Source organism: Sarcophilus harrisii, chromosome X (genome assembly GCF_902635505.1).
Source record: "Sarcophilus harrisii chromosome X, mSarHar1.11, whole genome shotgun sequence".
NCBI lineage: Eukaryota > Metazoa > Chordata > Mammalia > Dasyuromorphia > Dasyuridae > Sarcophilus > Sarcophilus harrisii.
Genome location: NC_045432.1, coordinates 77,925,033 through 77,942,663, shown reverse-complemented (window position 1 = coordinate 77,942,663; position 17,631 = coordinate 77,925,033). Strand labels below are relative to the sequence as shown.

Genomic DNA, 17,631 nt, shown 5'->3' with positions numbered 1-17,631 from the left:
ACACCGCATCCTTCCTGCCATTCATGCATTGCTTCTCATTGAGATTTGACAGTCATTCATGTATCAGAGTTTGGGTCTCTCCATTCATTCTTTTATTCTACCATTCAGTCACCCATCCTCATCCGCTCACTCTCTCATTTTCTCAATCATTCTTTTTTTTTTCACAGTGGCCCGGCCTCTTCGGTATTCATTCATTCTCTATTACTACTAGACCTAAACTCTTCTCCACCCCTCCCCATAGCTAAATGATCCCTTAACCACACAAACCTAGAGTTTCTGCTTTCATACATCAGTCACAATCAAGCTCATTAGATTTAGCCTCACAGCCCCCAAAGGAAAGCTTTGTCTCTCCACACCACACTCATTCAGTCCATCACTTCTCTCATCCTTCACTCCTTCATGCAGATTTTCTGAACAGCCAATCATCACTTTCACTCTTCACCCTTTTCTTGCATGTTCTCCAATGGCTCTTTAGCAGTGTAGCATACTTGACTCTCACCATCTCACCCCTCATCCTTTCATGTGTTTTGATATTTTTCAGCTATTCATCCTGTATGGCTTAGGCTTCTGCTTTCACACACACACACTCACACACACTGGAAAGCAGTTATTTCCATCCAAGAATCTCTTACTTGTGTACAAGTCTTTTTCAATCCATTACATACTCTCTTGCTCTCTCTTTCCATATATTATTCAATCTTTTGCTCTCTCTTTCCATACATTACTCACGCTCTTGCTCTCTCTTTCCATACATTACTCACACTCTTGCTGTCTCTTTCCATACAATGCCCACAGTTTTTGTGCCTCACTCTATCCATTTGTTATTTTTCACTCTCTCCAGTGAAATCCCTCTCACTGTCTAAGTCGCTCTTGCTTTTGTTTTCTTTCTCATACTTTTGGACATTCAGGTTTCTCAGCTCCTTATACCTCTTTCCCCATTACTTTCACATCACTCAAGTGTCTAAATTCATCAATTCCCCACAGTTTAGGCCTCAACATGGATTTCTTTCTCCTTCTCTCTGTCACTGTAGCTAACTATTTCTCTTTGCATGTGTCTCCTCACTTTTGCTTTTGCTCCCTCCTTGTGCCTACACTGCATCCTTCCCACATTCATGCATTGCTTCTCATTGAGATTTGATTCATTCATGTATCAGAGTTTGGGTCTCTCCATTCATTCTTTTATTCTACCATTCGGTCACCCATCCTCATCCGCTCACTATCTCATTTTCTCAATCATTCTTTTTTTTCACAGTGGCCCGGCCTCTTCGGTATTCATTCATTCTCTATTACTACTAGACCTAAACTCTTCTCCACACCCCTCTCCCCATAGCTCAATGATACCTTAACCACATAAACCTGGAGTTTCTGCTTTCATACACATCGGTCACAATCGAGCTCATTAGATTTAGCCTCACAGCCCCCAAAGGAAATCTTTGTCTCTCCACACCACACTCATTCAGTCCATCACTTCTCTCATCCTTCACTCCTTCATGCAGATTTTCTAAACAGCCAATCATCACTTTCATCTTCACCGTTTTCTTGCAAGTTCTCCAATGGCTCTTTAGCAGTGTAGTAAACTTGACTCTCACCCTCTCACCTTTCATCCTTTTTCTGTTTTTCAACTATTCATCCTTCATGGATATGGCTTCTGCTTCCACACACACACACACAATAACACACCGCAGCGCCACACACATTCCTGAAAACAAATCATCCTTCTGTGCGTGATTTGGGCCATTCCATGCACCCCGCCAACACACCTCCTGTCTCCCTCCACACACTGTCTCACCCTTGGTGTCCTCCATCCATCCTTTATTCTGTTCCTCCATCAGATCCCCACCATCTATAGTCCCTCCCCTGTCTTGTGTCCTGACCCCAGACATCCAGGTTCTCAACCCCATATCCCCACCCATCCCTTCTCCACATCACCTGTATATTTCCATCCTTCCCCAGTCCAGGTCCCAACACATACCCTTCTCCTCTAGGCATCCTAACTTCTTCTCTTTTGATGGCTGCCTGCCTGTTTCTCCTCCCTGTGCTCCTCAGTTCATCCATCTTACACTGCATCCTTCCCATTCATAGTAACATTGCTTCTCTACTTGAGGATTTGATGGGGTCATTCATTTCTCCATCAGAGTTTGGGTCTCCTGTTCATCTTTTATTCTGCCATTCAGTCACCCATCCTCATCCCTCTCACTCTCTCATTTTCTCACCCATCTCCTCCCAATGTTTCTTCATATCCATTCATCGTTGACAAACCCAGGACATCCATTCATCTCAATATCTGTACACACACATGCCCCACTTGTTCCCTTCCTCTGTCTGGGCCTCTCCCACTGCTTTGTCCAGCTCCTTGTCTGAAGCCTTTTGTCTTTAGTATTGTCTGGTGAATCTCTCAGCACCTAGAACTCTCAGAACCTCTGTTATTCTATTTTCTCCACCTTCCCACTTTATTTCTTGCACTTTCCAACTCACTTACCAATCTCATGATCTGAGCTAAGTATCTAGTATATCTCCATTTCTATATCTCTCTCACTTAATTTCCACTCATTGTTAACTTCCCCTTTCCCTTCATTCAACTCTTCAGTCTTGGGTTCCTTCATTAGTATTTTGACTTTATTGACCTGCATATCACCTCACACCACCTCCTTTATCTCTATGTATCCATTGAGCCTGGAGCATATTACATATCTCCTTCTATATCCTTCACCTGTTGACCTTGTGTCTCCACCATCTCCCTTCTCTAAGCATCCCTTCCAAATATTTCTCCTTCCATCCATCTCTCACAAATCATCTCTTGGTGCCCCCAAATCAGTCATTCTCCCCACATGCTTCCTGCACTCATCCACCCTTTTCCATTTAACTTGATCATCTCAAGCATCAGAGGCTGGGTCCTCCTTCCACACCTGTCTTTGTGGCCTCCCCATCCCCACATCTCACCTTCAATTCCCATCTGATTTCCTCACCTTATTCCTGTTGTCTCTTTAGCTTACCCAGTTCTCATTATCCATCACCAAGAGGTCACCCTTGCTGCACACAGCCAAGTCCCACTTCCACATCTTATTTCACACAAATGTCTGACACTTGGTGGTATTTAGCACCCAGATTTCACTAGGGCCCCCATATACATGCACCTTGTCTCACCATACTGGTTCCCTGAGCCAATTTTTATTTCCCTTGTCCTCCTGTAATCCTGTCCCTGTCTCAGCAGCCCATCCCCCATTGCTCCCATCTCCACTCTCCACTTTGTTGAACCACAGGATATCTCACACAGACACCCTTCCCTTCAATTCCAGACATTCCCATCCCTTTATGTCCTCATGCCTTAAACTTCAAAATTAGGGAACCCCATTTTCAATTCCTTTTCCACAGTGGCCCGGCCTCCTTCCATTCATTCATGCCTATGCACTAGCACTAGACCTAAACCTTGTCTACTCCCTATAAATCAACTGACTGCACAACCTGATATTCCCTTCACACATCTGTCATAATCCAGCTTACAGATTTAGCTGTGTAGCCCCTAGGGGAAAGTTTCATCTCCATATCACTCCTATCTGATATATCACTTCTCCTACTTCCCCCTTCAGGCAGATTTTCTGAACAGCCAATCACTGTCACTCTTCACCATTTACTGCCACCTCCAATGGCTCTCTTTGCTGCACATACTTGACTCTCAACACTTTCAATTATTCATTCTTTCCATGTTTTGATATTTGGCAGCTATTCATCCTCATGGCTTAGGCTTTGCTCCATTGGTCAATATTGCAGCGTCAACTATTCCAGTCATGAATCTCTTACTTTGAATGGCCTCTTCAGTACATTACCTCACCTCTTCCTCTCCTTCCACATGCTGTCTTCACCTTTAGTAACCTCTCTCACATGTCTTATTTCTCACCTTCAGTCAGATCACCCCACCTAGATCTCTCCTTTCCATTGTTTTCTGCTCTGATTTTAGGCATTCAGGCTTCAGTCTTATCCTCTTTATTCTGCCCTTCATATCACTTGAGTGTTCATTTTACCCATTTGCCCCAATCTAGATCTCAAACATGGATTCCATTCTCCCTCTCTCAGGTACCCTGGCTAAATATAGTCTTGAGATGTGGCTCCTCAGTTTTGCTTCTCCTCCTTGTGTCTCCATCTTAACCATCTCGTACACATACCCTTGCCATTCATGTATTCCTTCTAATAAGATTGACAAGCCACTCACATATCAGAGTTTGGGTCTCTATTCATCTCTTTTGGTCTGCCATTTGATCACCCATCCTTATCCTCTCACTCTCTCATTTTCTCATTTAAGTTTTTATTCTCATTCCTCCCATTCTCTTCAACAATTTTATTTTTATCCCCTAGTATTTCCATTCATCCCGCAATTTTGTAAATGCATACATGTCCAAATTGTTCCTTTCCCATCTCCATCTAGGCCTTCTCTCTCCTTCATAGGGATTTTCCTGGGACATAATGTCCTCCTACTTGATTCAGCTTCCCTCTCAGAGCCTCTACCTTAGTAGTTTCTATTACATCTTCAGTATCTAGATCTTTTCACAACCTCTGTTATCTCCATTTTCTCCACCTTCCCACTCTTATCATTTGGGCTTCCAACTTGCCCCACCGTCTCACCATCCAAGCCACAGTAACATCCAATACATCTCCCTTCTATATATCCTTACTCCACTTCCTTCTATCCATTTCTCAACTCTCTCCCTTCCCCATCTCGTCCCCAGCAATCCTAGCCTCCTTGTAATAACATCTTGTCTGCCACCCATATTCACTACTAACCAATTCGTTTAATCCTGGGTTATCCAGGCCTCGTCTGCAGAAATATTCCCTTCTACACTCCCCCACCTGTTGACTTGTGTTCCCATTCATTCTCTGTGTCCTCCAATGTTCTCCATCCAATCCTCAATTCAGTCATCTTTCTAATTCCCCCATCTAGTCATCCCAATACTGCATCTTTTGGCGATTCACACCTTTTTCCATTGAAATTTGACTATTCTTCTCAAGCACGAGGTCATCCTCCTCTCAATTCTGTCTTGTGGTCCTGTCCTGATTCCTTACACCCTCCATCCGACTCTCCCATTACCACCCATCCGTCAACATCCAACAGAGTGTAAATCCATGCTGCACACACGTGCCTCCCATCCATCCATTCTCACACAACCTCCATCAATTCAGACGGTACCCAGCAGACAGATCCCACCTGTCCCATCAATATGCATCTGTCCTGTATCCCAGTGGTCCCCTAGGAGCCCACCTGGTCTCTTGTCCTCTGAGACCTTGACTTCTCAATTTTTGATCTGCAGCTCCAATCCTTATTGCTTCCTATCTCTGCTTTCTCACTTGAATTGACAGATATCTTTCCACCCCTCTGCCCAGAGCATTTCCATCCCTATCGTCTCACTCTTGACCTTTGCACCAGCAATCTCCACATTTTCACTCTTTTGTTCACAGTGGCTCAGCCTCTGTATCTAGTTCATGCTCTATTAGTACTAGACCTAAACTCTTTTCCGCCCCTGTAGCTCCATTCATGACCCAATGACTATACAACTTGGAGTTTCTCCTCATACATTGGTCACAATTGAGCTCCTAGATTTCCAGCCATGCAGCCCTCAGGGGGTAAGCTGAGCCCACACCAGACTCATTCAAACCTCACTTCTTCCATCCTTTACTCCTTCAGGTTGATTTTCTCAATACTAGTCACTGCACCTTTTATCATCTGTTTTATTTTCTCCAATGGCCTTTTGGCAGATTGACTCACCCTCCTCACCTTTCATCTTTCATGGTTTTGATATTTTTCATTATTCATTTTTCTGCTTTCATACACGAACAGAACATAAATATTTCCAGCCAGGCATGTCTAATGTACCGTCTCTTCAACATATTATTCATCTCTCTTCCTCTCTCTCTCTTCTTTACTGCTCACCTCTTGGTGTCTCCTCCCCCATCCATCTCGTATTTCTGTACTGTCATCTGATGCCACCACAGCCTAGGTTCATCTTACCCTTTTGGTTCTGTTCCTGAGTTTTAGATATACATGGTTCTCTGCTCTTTATATCTCTTTACCCATTCCTTCATGTCCCTCCAATGTCTAATTTCCATCCATTTCCCACAGTCTAGGGCTCAACATGTGTTCCTTCTCCTCTCTCAGGTACCCTAGTAACTCTTTCTTTTGGATGTGGCTCTTCAGTTTGCTTTTCCTCCTTTGTATCTCAGTTCATCCATCTCACACTGCATCCTTCCTGCCATTCATGCATTCCCTTCCCTACTGAGGATTTGATAAGACACTCATGTATCAGAGTTTGGGTCTCCATTCATTCCTTTATTCTGCTATCCAGTCACCCATCCCCTCATCTTCTCACCTCTCATTTTCTCACCCACCTCCTCCCCAACTTTCTTTATTCAATTTTGTCCTATCATTCATTTATGCCTCAATTTCTTGCATGCATAAATGTCCCACTTGTTCCTCTTCCATCTGTCTTGGGCCTTCTCTCTCCTTCAGGGACTTTTTCCCTGGGCACAGTCATTATCTCTCATATATACTGCCTTGATTCAGCCTTCCTCTCCTGTGCCATTGTCTCAGCATTGTGTATTGAATCTTCAACATGTTGACCTTCCCACAGGTCTCAATTATCTTTATTTTCTCCACCTTCCCAATTTTAGGATTTCCAACCACTTCAATTTCCTCATGATCTATACCCACAAATCTTACATTTAATAAATCCATTTCTTTATATCTCATTAACTCTCCATCCATTGTTAACTCCTCCCTCCTTCCATTCTTCCAACTCTCCCAGTCTTGAGTCCGCTCCCCACATCTTGGCCATTTACCACCTGAGCATCAGCAAAATCCACCTCCCTAATATAAGCATCCATTGGCTTCCCAGAAATATCCTTCTACACTTTCACCTCGGTTGACTTTATTCCAATCACGCCATTCTGTTGTGTTCAACATTTCTTTCATCTAATTCACTATTCATTCTTCTTCCTTTCTCTGTTGTTCCTCCCCAATTTAGTCATCTCACCATCTCTTTTCTTATTGAAATTTGACTATCCCTTCCAAGCATCAGAGCTAACTCAACTTTACTCCCTGTCTTATGGTCCCATCACATCCCCTCACCTTGACACCATCCGATTTCCTCAGTCCATTCCTTCCTCCCTTCCCTTTAGCCACCATCCCCTACTATCCACCAGAGATGCCCCTTGCCCCACACACATAAGTCCCATCCAAGATCCCATTCTCACACCAAATGAGTGACACATTGTGGTAGTAACCAGCAGCCATGATCCCCACCAGCACCATCAACGCTGCACCTGTGTCCGTCCATGGTCCCCTGAGCTCATCCCATCCTCCTTGTCCTGCAAAATCTTGGCTTCTCCCTTGCTCACAGCCCATCCTTGATTGCTTCCCATCTCTGTCTTCACTTTTATGTTTTAGCAGAAGTTTTGGTACAGATAGATCTCACTTAGAGCATTTCCATCTTCATATGTCTCACATTCTTGATCTTACCAGCAATCTCATTTTCTTACTCTTTTTTCACACTGTCCCTACCTCTTGTTTATTCATTCATGCTCTATTAGTACTAGACCTAAAGTCTTCTCTGCCCCCTATAGCTTGATGATCCCTGGCCACAGATCTGGAGCTCTCCTTTCATACATCAGCTCGCCACCAGATCACTGATTTAGCCCATTAGCCTGCAGGAGCAGGCGTTCTCCACATCATACCCATTCAACACATGACTCCTCCTCATCCTCACCCTCCAAGTAGACTGCAAACAGGCACCCACCACTTCACCCTCTCAACTACCACTTGCATGTCTCCCAATAGATCTCTTGCATGCAACATACTTGACCCCACCATCCCATCATCCAGCCTCTCACTGCTGATATTTTCAGCACCATCCTTCATGGCTAAGGCTCCCATGAGAACGCAACACACTGGCAAATACAGAGGCTTCCAGTCACATCTCTTTATTTCTCTTTCAATACATTACACGCTCTCTTGTTATCTCTTTCTCTACACATCATTCTATACTCATTCCTCCTTCCATTACTTGCTCATCTCTTTGTGTCTCTCTCCCACCCAGGCCTTATTTTTCCACTCTCCAGTGAGGATCCTCCCAATGTCTAAGTCTTTCAAGCATTTGCACTCTGTTCTGACTTTTAGACCTCTTCAGAGTTCCTCAGCCCTTCTATTTCTCCCATTCCTTTTCCCATCCCTCAAGCATCTAAACGATTCTATTTCCCACGATCTAGATCTCAAACATGATTCCTTCTCCCTCCTGTCATCACTGGCTAACCCCTTGATGTGGCCCTCAGCTTGGCTCTCTCCCTTATGCTCCCCAATCAGCTCATCCCAACTCCACATATTCCTTGCCATTCATACATTTCTCCCACTGAGATTTGACACCATGTGAACAGAGTTTAGTCCTCATATCTATTCATTAATTCTGCCATTCAGTCACCCATCTCATCTTCTCACTCTCTATTTCTCTACTTCTACCTCCCTCCCAACTGTTCTCTTCATTCATTCCACCTTTGACTTAGCTGACTATCCATTTATGCCCTAACATCTGTTTCACACATGCCCTAATTTAATTCCTTCTGTCTCTTGGCCTCTGTCCCCTGATTATTTCGACACAGTCATCTCCTCATAGATTTGATCCAGCTTGTCTCCTTGAGCATTGACAATCTGTAGTTTAACCTTCTAATAATCAGCTACTCTGTTTCTCCACTCTTCCCATGATTACTTTAGGGCTTTCCAACCCAACCCTCACTGTCCTCACGATCTGCAGCTACAATCTCCCATTCATTATGGCCCCATTTCTAGATGTCTCTACTCACTTCCATCCAGTGTTAACTTGGCCCTTCCCAGTCCATCCAACCTTAGTCCGGGCTTCCTCTTCCAATCATTGTATCTGGTTTGACCACCCTGTACATCAGAATCCACCTCTTCATGGCTTATCATCCCCACATCCCCTTCTAACATTTCAATTCTGTCAGCCCCTTTATCCATTAATTCCCCTCTCCCCACTGTTCCTCCCAATCGTTTTCCTCTATCCAATCCACCAATCATCTCTTTTTCTTTTGTTGCTCCCCTATTCAGTCATCTCAACATTGCATTCCTATCTCCATTCATCCTTTCTTATTGGAACTTGACTGTCCCCTCAAGTATCAGAGGTTGGGTCTCACATTCTCACCTTCATCTCATCTGGATTTCTCAGTCCACTCTCCTCTCTCTTTCTCTTAGCCACCATCTCATCTTCTGCAGACATGACCAATTGTCCATCACTCAGAGTCGCCCTTGCCATATATACATGTCCCATCCAACATCTTATTTCTCACAAAATGTCTCTTGATACCCAGGTGGTATTTAGCAGCCATATCCTCATTAGGCCCCATCACAGGCCAGCCTGTCTCTACCTCAATGTTTCCCTAGAGCCACTCTGTCTCCTTGTCCTCTAAAATCTTTGCTTTCTCCTTTTCATCTGCACCCCATCCTATATTGCTTCCCATTCTGCTTTCACACTTCATTGACTTGGCAGAAATCTTGACACAGGCACCTCTCACTCCAGAGCATTTCCATCCTCTCACATCTCACACTCTTGACCTTTCATACCAGCAATCTCACATTTTCTCACTCTATTTTCACAGTGGCCTGGCCTCTTTCGGTATTCATTCATACCTGTTAGTACTAGACATAAAGTCTTCTTGGCCCCCCTATAACTAATCATCCCTTGACCACATTGTAAACAAGAAGCCCTCCTTTGATACATCAGACACAATCGAGCTTACTGGATTTTGCCACACAGACCCCAGGGGCAAGTTTGGTCTCCACACCTCAAGCCGAATCTCAATACATCACTCTCCCATCCTCCAATTCCTCCAGGTACCTTCCAGCCAACTCAGCCACTTCCACCTTCATCATATCCTTGCATGTCTCCGGCCACAATTTGATTCCCACCCCACCATCCTCTCACAGCTTTAGGTTTGTCACTATCCATCCCTTCAGAATCTTGACTCTACCACACGCACACAGCAAAGCACAGTTTTTCCAGCCACGTATCTTTCCTTACATGGTTTTTTCCAGTAATACATACTTTCTGTTTCTTCCTATACATTGCTCACACTTCTGAGTGCCCTCCATCCATCTCTTTATTTCTCACTGTCTCCATCTGGGACCTTTCTCACTGTCTAGGGCCTGACATCTTTCCTTTATTTCCTGTCTCTGTTCTCAGCCCTTATACCTCTTTCCCCATTCCTTTCCCTCCTCAAGTTTAAATTCATCTATTCCCCACAGTTCAGTCTCAACATGGATTCATTCCTTTCTCCTCTGTCACTGTGGCTAATTATTTCTTCTCAGTTTGTCTCAGTTTTGCTTTTCCTCCTTGTGCCCTCAGTTTAGCTTATCCTCAATAACACAAACTTCTTGACATCCATATGCGTTCCTTCTCAACGACATTTGATAGTCACCATTTGTCGAGTTTGGGTCCTCCATCCATTTTATTATCTCACCATTCAACTACCTTGTCCCATCTGCTCACCTCTCTGTTCTCATTTCCACCTCCTCTCCCAATCCTTTCTGCATCCACTATTTCTTGACACCCAGGATATCCATTCATCCTCATCTGTGGGCGTGCAAGCATGTCCCATTTGTTCCTCCTTATGAGTCTGCTACTTTCTGTTTTCACAGAGATTTTTTCTAGGACACAATCATCTCTCATACTTGCTCTCTTGATTCAGCCTTCTCTCTCTGAGCTCCTCCCATCGTTGCTTATTAAATCTTCAGCCCATTGACCTTATCATGGCTTCTCAGTCTCCTCTTTTTCCACCTTTTCCCATTTAATTCCTTGAGCTCCGGCCCACCTTCCTGTCCCATGGAGCTTCCAAGAATAAGTCTTCATCCAATCCACTCCATATCCACAAAGGTTTCACTCCTTCCCCTCTCTCCACCCAATACCTCCTTCCCCATCTCCTTCCAACCATTTCAGTCTTCTAGTCCTCTGATAGTATCTGCCCTTCCCACCCAATATCAGCACACCCATCTCCCTTTAGACTATGTATCCATTGGCCCCTGGCAGATATCTCCTTTATACCTTCACTTGTTGCCTTTTATTCATATAACTTTCCCTTCCTTACTTATTCTCTCCTTTTCTTTCAGTTTAACTCTTCAATTAACCATTCTCTGCCCTGCTGCTCAACCCACCCAGTCATCTCACACTGCCCCTTTCATTCAATCTCTTTTCTTATTAAATCTTGACTGTCCCCACACAAGCACTGAGGCTTGGTCTCCTTTCTCCACCCTCCTTTTGAGGGTCCTCAGACCCTGACATTCCTCACATCCATGCCATGGGGCTCTTGAACCAGTCCACCCCCTTCTTTGCTGCCAGGGGCCACCCATCTCTTCAGACCTGTCCTATATAAATCCAATTATCCATCACACACAGTGCCCGTGTCTGCCACATTACAAGTCCTATCTGTCATATTATTTCCACAAATGTGTGACCCCCACGATATATGCAGCTCACATCCACCAGTCCCACTCAACATACACCCGTCTCATTCCTCCAGTGGCGTCCCCAGAGTCACCTATCTCCTGTCCTCCCCAAATCTTGGCTTTCTCCCTTTGCTCAGCATGCCATCCTTATCGTTTCCTATTTTACTTTCTTGGTTTTGGTATTGATATATATCTTTACTCAGGCACTTCTCACTCCAGAACATTTCACTTTCACATCGTCTCACACTTTGACCTTCATACTGTGGAATCTTACATTTTCTCACTCATTCTTTTTCACAGGGCTCATTCTCTCTCTGTATTGATTCATACCTATTATTACTAGATCTAAACTCTCTTTGTCTCCTCCCCTAAAGATAAATAATCCCTTGACCACAGAAACCTGAGTTTTCCTTCACAACCGGACAATCGTTTTACTAGATGTAGCCACAAAGCCCAGGGAACAGCTTTGTCCCTCACATCACGCCTATCCAGTACATCGCTCTCCTCCCATCATTGACCTCAATCATCACCTCCACCATTCACTTGCATGCCTGCAGCATAACATATTCCACCTCACCTTCATCCTTATGGTTTTGATATTACAGCCATCACCTAATGGCTTGTCTCAGTCATTAATAATAGCAATCCTATCTAGCTAAGTATCGTTTACGTGCCTACAGGGTCTCTTTCACTCATTGTAACACCCACTGTTGTTTCTCTCTTTCATACGTTGCTCACACCTCCGGTGTCCTCCATTCATCCCTTATTTCCTCACCAACCCCTATCTCAGACCCCCCTCCCTTGTCTATTCATCTCCTTCAAACTTGAGTTTCAGACACATGCACGATTCACTGCTCTTTATCTTTTTCCCCATTCCTTTACCATTCCTCAAAGGTCTAAGTTCATCCATTTTCCCCAGTCAGGTCTAAACATGTGTACTTATCCTCCTCCCACCCACTGTGGCTAACCATTCTCATGCCTCCCCACTTTCAGTTTCTTCCTCCCTGTGCCCCTCAATCCAGCCCATCCTCGCCAACCATATTTCTTGCCATTCATGTGTCCTTCCTCATTGATACTGAGCAGTCACCTCATGTAATTAGAGTTTGGGTCTCCATTCTTTGTATTCACATTTGGTCATCCGTCATCATCCTCTCATTTCATACTCCATTCTCTTCTCCTTACTTCTTTTCATCCATTCAATTCCGATCGTTCAGTATATCCATTCATCCCCAGTTCCCATGGCTACTTGCCATGACGACCCTCCATCTCTCCCTTTGGCTTCTCACACCTCAGGGTTTTTTCCTAGGACACAATCATGTCTCATACTTCTCTTGATGTAGCTTCCTCTCCCTGAGCTTATCCCTCCCATATTGCTTCATTAAATCACATCCCCATCCTCTCCCACTGACTCAGCGACCCCATTTCCACCTTCCTCTGCTGCACTTCGCCTTCCAATGCACCTCCATTGCATCCTGATCTGCAGCCACAAATCCTCTATCCACCACATCTCCATTTCTCATAACCCCACCCTGCCCTTGCCCCTTCTCCCCACTTCTGGTCCAATCCCTTCCTAGACTCTAGGGCACCTCCACTAGTAGGCTGTTTTTCCTACCTGAAATCGTCAATAGTCTATCTTATTCAGTCTTCAGATCCATTATGTTCCCTTTGATATCTCTTTCCCAAATCTTAGATCACTCTGTTGACTTGTCCTCTCATTCTATTTCTCCTTCCCTCACTGTCCCTTCCAAATATTTCTCTCTTTCATGCATTCTCAGTAGTCACTCTTCCTTCTTTTTGTGCTCTCTAAATCAGCTGCTCTCCTATGCCCATCTCACCTCCCTTTTCTTTGAAATTTGATCATTCCTTCAAGTACCAGAGGCTGGGTCCTCCTTCACCCTGTCTTCTGGTCCTGTGTCACATTCTCAATTTCATCCCATCAGGATTTCCCACTCCACTTCTCTCTCTCTTTATCCACCAACTCCTCATTGTCTTAAACTCTTCATGCAAGCACCTCCCATTTCTCACCCATTTTCTATTCAGTGGCCCAGCCTTCATCTATCCATGCCTCCATTAGTACCAGACCTAAACTCTTCTCTGCCCCTCACAGCCTCGATGATGATCCCTTGACCACACAAACATGAAGTTTCTCCCTTCACATCATCACACCCAGCTCACTAGATTTAGCCGCATATCTACTAGGTCTTGCTTCTCCACTTCTCAATATCCAGTCCATCACTTCTCTCATGCTTCACCCTTCAGGTGATTTTGCAAACAAGCAGTCACCACTTCTAATTTCCTCCCTCCTTTCTCGTGCAAGTCCCACAATGTCCTTTGCAGCACAGCACATCGCTATTCCTCACCATCCTCACCCATCTGGCCATCCACCCATTTCCATCCCTCACAGGCCTGCTTCTTTAAACCACCACACACCGCAACAATCCTATCTGCTCAACATCCTGTTGTGCACAGGGCCATTCCACACCAACCCACCCTCCCCTCCACACACTGCCCACCTTTCTTGTGCTCCTCCATCCACGTCTTATATTTCCCCACCTCCAGTCACAGCCTCCTCACTGTTTAGGTCCCCTGTGCCTTGTTTCTCTGGTCCTGACTCTTAACTCCAGGCTCTTCAGTAGCCTTATATCTCACCCCATTCCTGTCCCATCCTTCACATCCAATTCATCCATTTCCCTAGCTCATCCCCTTAACATGTATACCCATCTCCCTCTCCCCACCACTGTGGCTAACCGTCCCCTGTGGCTGTGTGTCCCCCTCACCCCTGTCCTCCTGTGCCCCTGTCAAAACATCCTGTCACCACACACCTCTGTACATTTATGTGTCCCCTTCCTCAGCTGACCTGACAGCACCATGCACTGAGCTCATCTCCCGGCCTCATCCCCTTCTGTCCGCCATTTGTCTCACCCATCATAACCTCCCATCCTATCCCACCCTCCTCCATACCTATTCATGCATCCAGTCTCCTTGATCCCACTATATAACCAACCAGCACATACAGTCCTCCTGGCTGTACCTGTTCCATTTGTCCATCCTGGGCTTCACACCCAGGGTTTTTTCAGGACAACCATGTCTGTAATTCTTGACTTAGCCTCCACCTCCTGAGCGAGCCTCCCATTGTTTATTAAACCTTCAGCACCAGCTTCTTGTCACATGCCCAGCTATCTCTATTTCTCCACTTTCTCTACTTCACTTTTTGGGCTTTCCAAACCACTTCATTGTGTCATGATCTGCAGCTACAAATCTTTCATTCACTACATCTCCATTTCATATAACTCTCACTGCCTTTGCCTCTTTCCTCATTTTTCCAACTCTTTCATCTTTGGGTCCTCTTGTACTAGTAGTTTGGTTTTTGCTACCTGAATATCAACACAGTCTATCTGGTTCAGTCTTCAGAGCCAGTATGTTCCCTGCTGACACCCTTTCTAGTAAACCAGATCACCTATGACTTGTCCTCTCATCTACTTCTCCTTCCTCACTGTCCCTCTCCAACATTTCTCTTCATGCATTCTCAGCAGTCACTCTTCCTCTTATGCCTCAACCAGTCACGTTTCTCCTGTATACCATTCACCCTTTTCTTTTGAAATTTGATCTATTCAAGTACCGAGTTGGGTCCTTTCACTCCTGTCTTTCTGGTCTCTGTGTGTCACACCTCACATCTCAATTCCCATCAGGATTTCTCACTCTCACTCCTTCCTTTAGCCACCAAGTCCTCATTGTCTTAAAAATCTCCATGCAAGCATTCTACTTCCTTCCTGGCCACACATCTCTTTTTCATTAAGTGGCCCGACCTCTTCTGTATCTTAACTCATGCCACCATTAGTAATTAGGACCCAAACTCTTCTCTGCCCTCACAGCCTGATGATCCCTTGGTCTCACACCAAACATGTAGTTTCTCCTTCATATACTTATCACCCAGCTCACTAGACTTTAGCCGCACACCCACAGGAGCAGCCCTGTTCCCACACCATGCAATATCTGTCCATCACTCTCCCATGTTTCCACTCCTTCAGACAGATTTTGCAAAACAAGTAGTCACCACTTCACCTTCCCCCTTCTTGCATGTCCCACACTGTTCTCCCTTCAGCATAGTATTATCATTCTCACCATCCCACCATTCAACATTCCCCATTTATCCTCCAAGGTACCTGCTTTAAACACACACTGCATTAATTTATTCCAGCCAAATCTGTTGTGTGTACAGGGTCATTCCACATCAATTCCACCTCTTCCCTCCCTTCCATACATTGCCCACCCTTTGGCTCCATCCATGTCTTATTTCACTTCCATCACCAGGGTCCTTTGTCTCTGACTTTAACTTATTTCTCAGTGAGTTTTATATCTCTTTACCCATTCCTGTCCCATCCTTCAAGTATCTAAATTCATCCATTTCCCCCAGTCCAGGTCTCAACATGTATACCTATCTCCCTCTCTCAGGCACCCTAATAACTGTTTCTTGTTAATATGTCTCCTCACTTTTGCTTCTCCTCCCTGTGCTCCTCAATTCAGCCATCTCACACCACATACTTCTTGCCATTCATGTGTTCCTTCTCAACGAGATTTGACAGTCACTCATGTATCAGAGTTTGGGTCTCTCCATTCATTAAAATTTCTGTCTGCCATTTGGTCACCCATCATCATCCTCTCATTTTCCTACTCCACCCTTCTCTCCATACTTCTATTAATCCATTCAATTCTGATCCCCCACTATATACCCCACCAGTATATACAATCTCTCTATATATACTTGTTGCACTTGTTCCCTTCCAGCTCTCTGGGCCTTCTCTCATACCCAGGGTTTTTTCCTAGGACACAATCATTTCTCATACTTCCCTTGATTTAGCTTCCGCTTCCTGAGCTTATCCCTCCTATTATTCTTTACTAAATCTTCAGCATCTTCTCCCCAACATGGATTCTTTTTCTCCTTCTCTCTCTGTCACTGTAGCTAACTATTTCTTTGCATGTGTCTCCTCAATACGCTCTTACACTGCATCCTTCCCAAGCCATTCATGCATTGCTTCTCATTGAGATTTGACAGTCATTCATGTATCAGAGTTTGGGTCTCTCCATTCATTCTTTTATTCTGGCCAGTCCAGTCACCCATCCTCATCCGCTCACTCTACTTTTCAATCTCATTCTTTTTTTTTTCACAGTGGCCTTGCCTCTTCGGTATTCATTCATTCTCTATTACTACTAGACCTAAACTCTTCTCCACCCTCCCCATAGCTAAATGATCCCTCAACCACACAAACCCATAGAGTTTCTGCTTTCACATCAGTCACAACTGCTTCATTAGATTTAGCCCCACAGCCCCAAAGGAAAGCTTTGTCTCCACACCACACCATTCAGTCCATCACTTCTCTCATCCTTCACTCCTTCATGCAGATTTCTGAACAGCCAATCATCACTTTCACTCTTCAATCTTTCTTGCATGTTCTCCAATGGCTCTTTAGTAGTGTAGTATACTTGACTCTCACCATCTCACCCTCATCCTTTCATGTTTTGATATTTTCAGCTATTCATCCTGTATGGCTTTAGGCTTGCTTCTTCACACACACACACTCACACACTGAAAGAAGTTATTTCCATCCAAGAATCTCTTTATTGTACAAGTCTTTTTCAATCCATTACATACTCTCTTGCTCTCTCTTCCATATATTATTCAATCTTTGCCTCTTCCATACATTACTCACGCCTTGCCTCCTCCTCTTCCATATTATCAATTACACCTTGCTGTCCTTTCCACACACAACGCCCACAGTTTTAGCCTCAATTCCCCATCCATTTGTTATCTTCACCTCCAGTGAACCTCCCACTGTCCAAGTCGCTCCTGCTTTGGTTTCTCCTCATACTTGGACATCCAGGCTCTCAGCCCCATACCCCTTCCCCATTACTTTCACATCACCAGCTGCCCAATCAACCCCCACAGTTTAGGCTCCCAATATGGATTTCTTTTCTCCTTCTCTCTGTCACTGTGGCTAACTATTTCTCTTTGCATGTGTCTCCTCACTTTTGCTTTTCCTCCCTCCTTGTGCCTACACTGCATCCTTCCCACATTCATGCATTGCTTCTCATTGAGATTTGATTCATTCATGTGTCAGAGTTTGGTCTCCATTCATTCTTTT

At 44.6% G+C, this 17,631-nt stretch overlaps 1 long non-coding RNA gene across 1 annotated transcript; it reads right to left on the bottom strand.

The window, feature by feature from the left end:
- Positions 1-13,688: 13,688 nt before the first annotated feature.
- On the bottom strand, positions 13,689-16,895 carry LOC116420273. Its single transcript, XR_004230573.1, has 3 exons — positions 16,849-16,895; positions 14,359-14,364; positions 13,689-13,707 (listed from the first exon to the last, which is right to left on the bottom strand). It is a non-coding gene; the product is annotated as an uncharacterized LOC116420273 (long non-coding RNA).
- Positions 16,896-17,631: the final 736 nt, after the last annotated feature.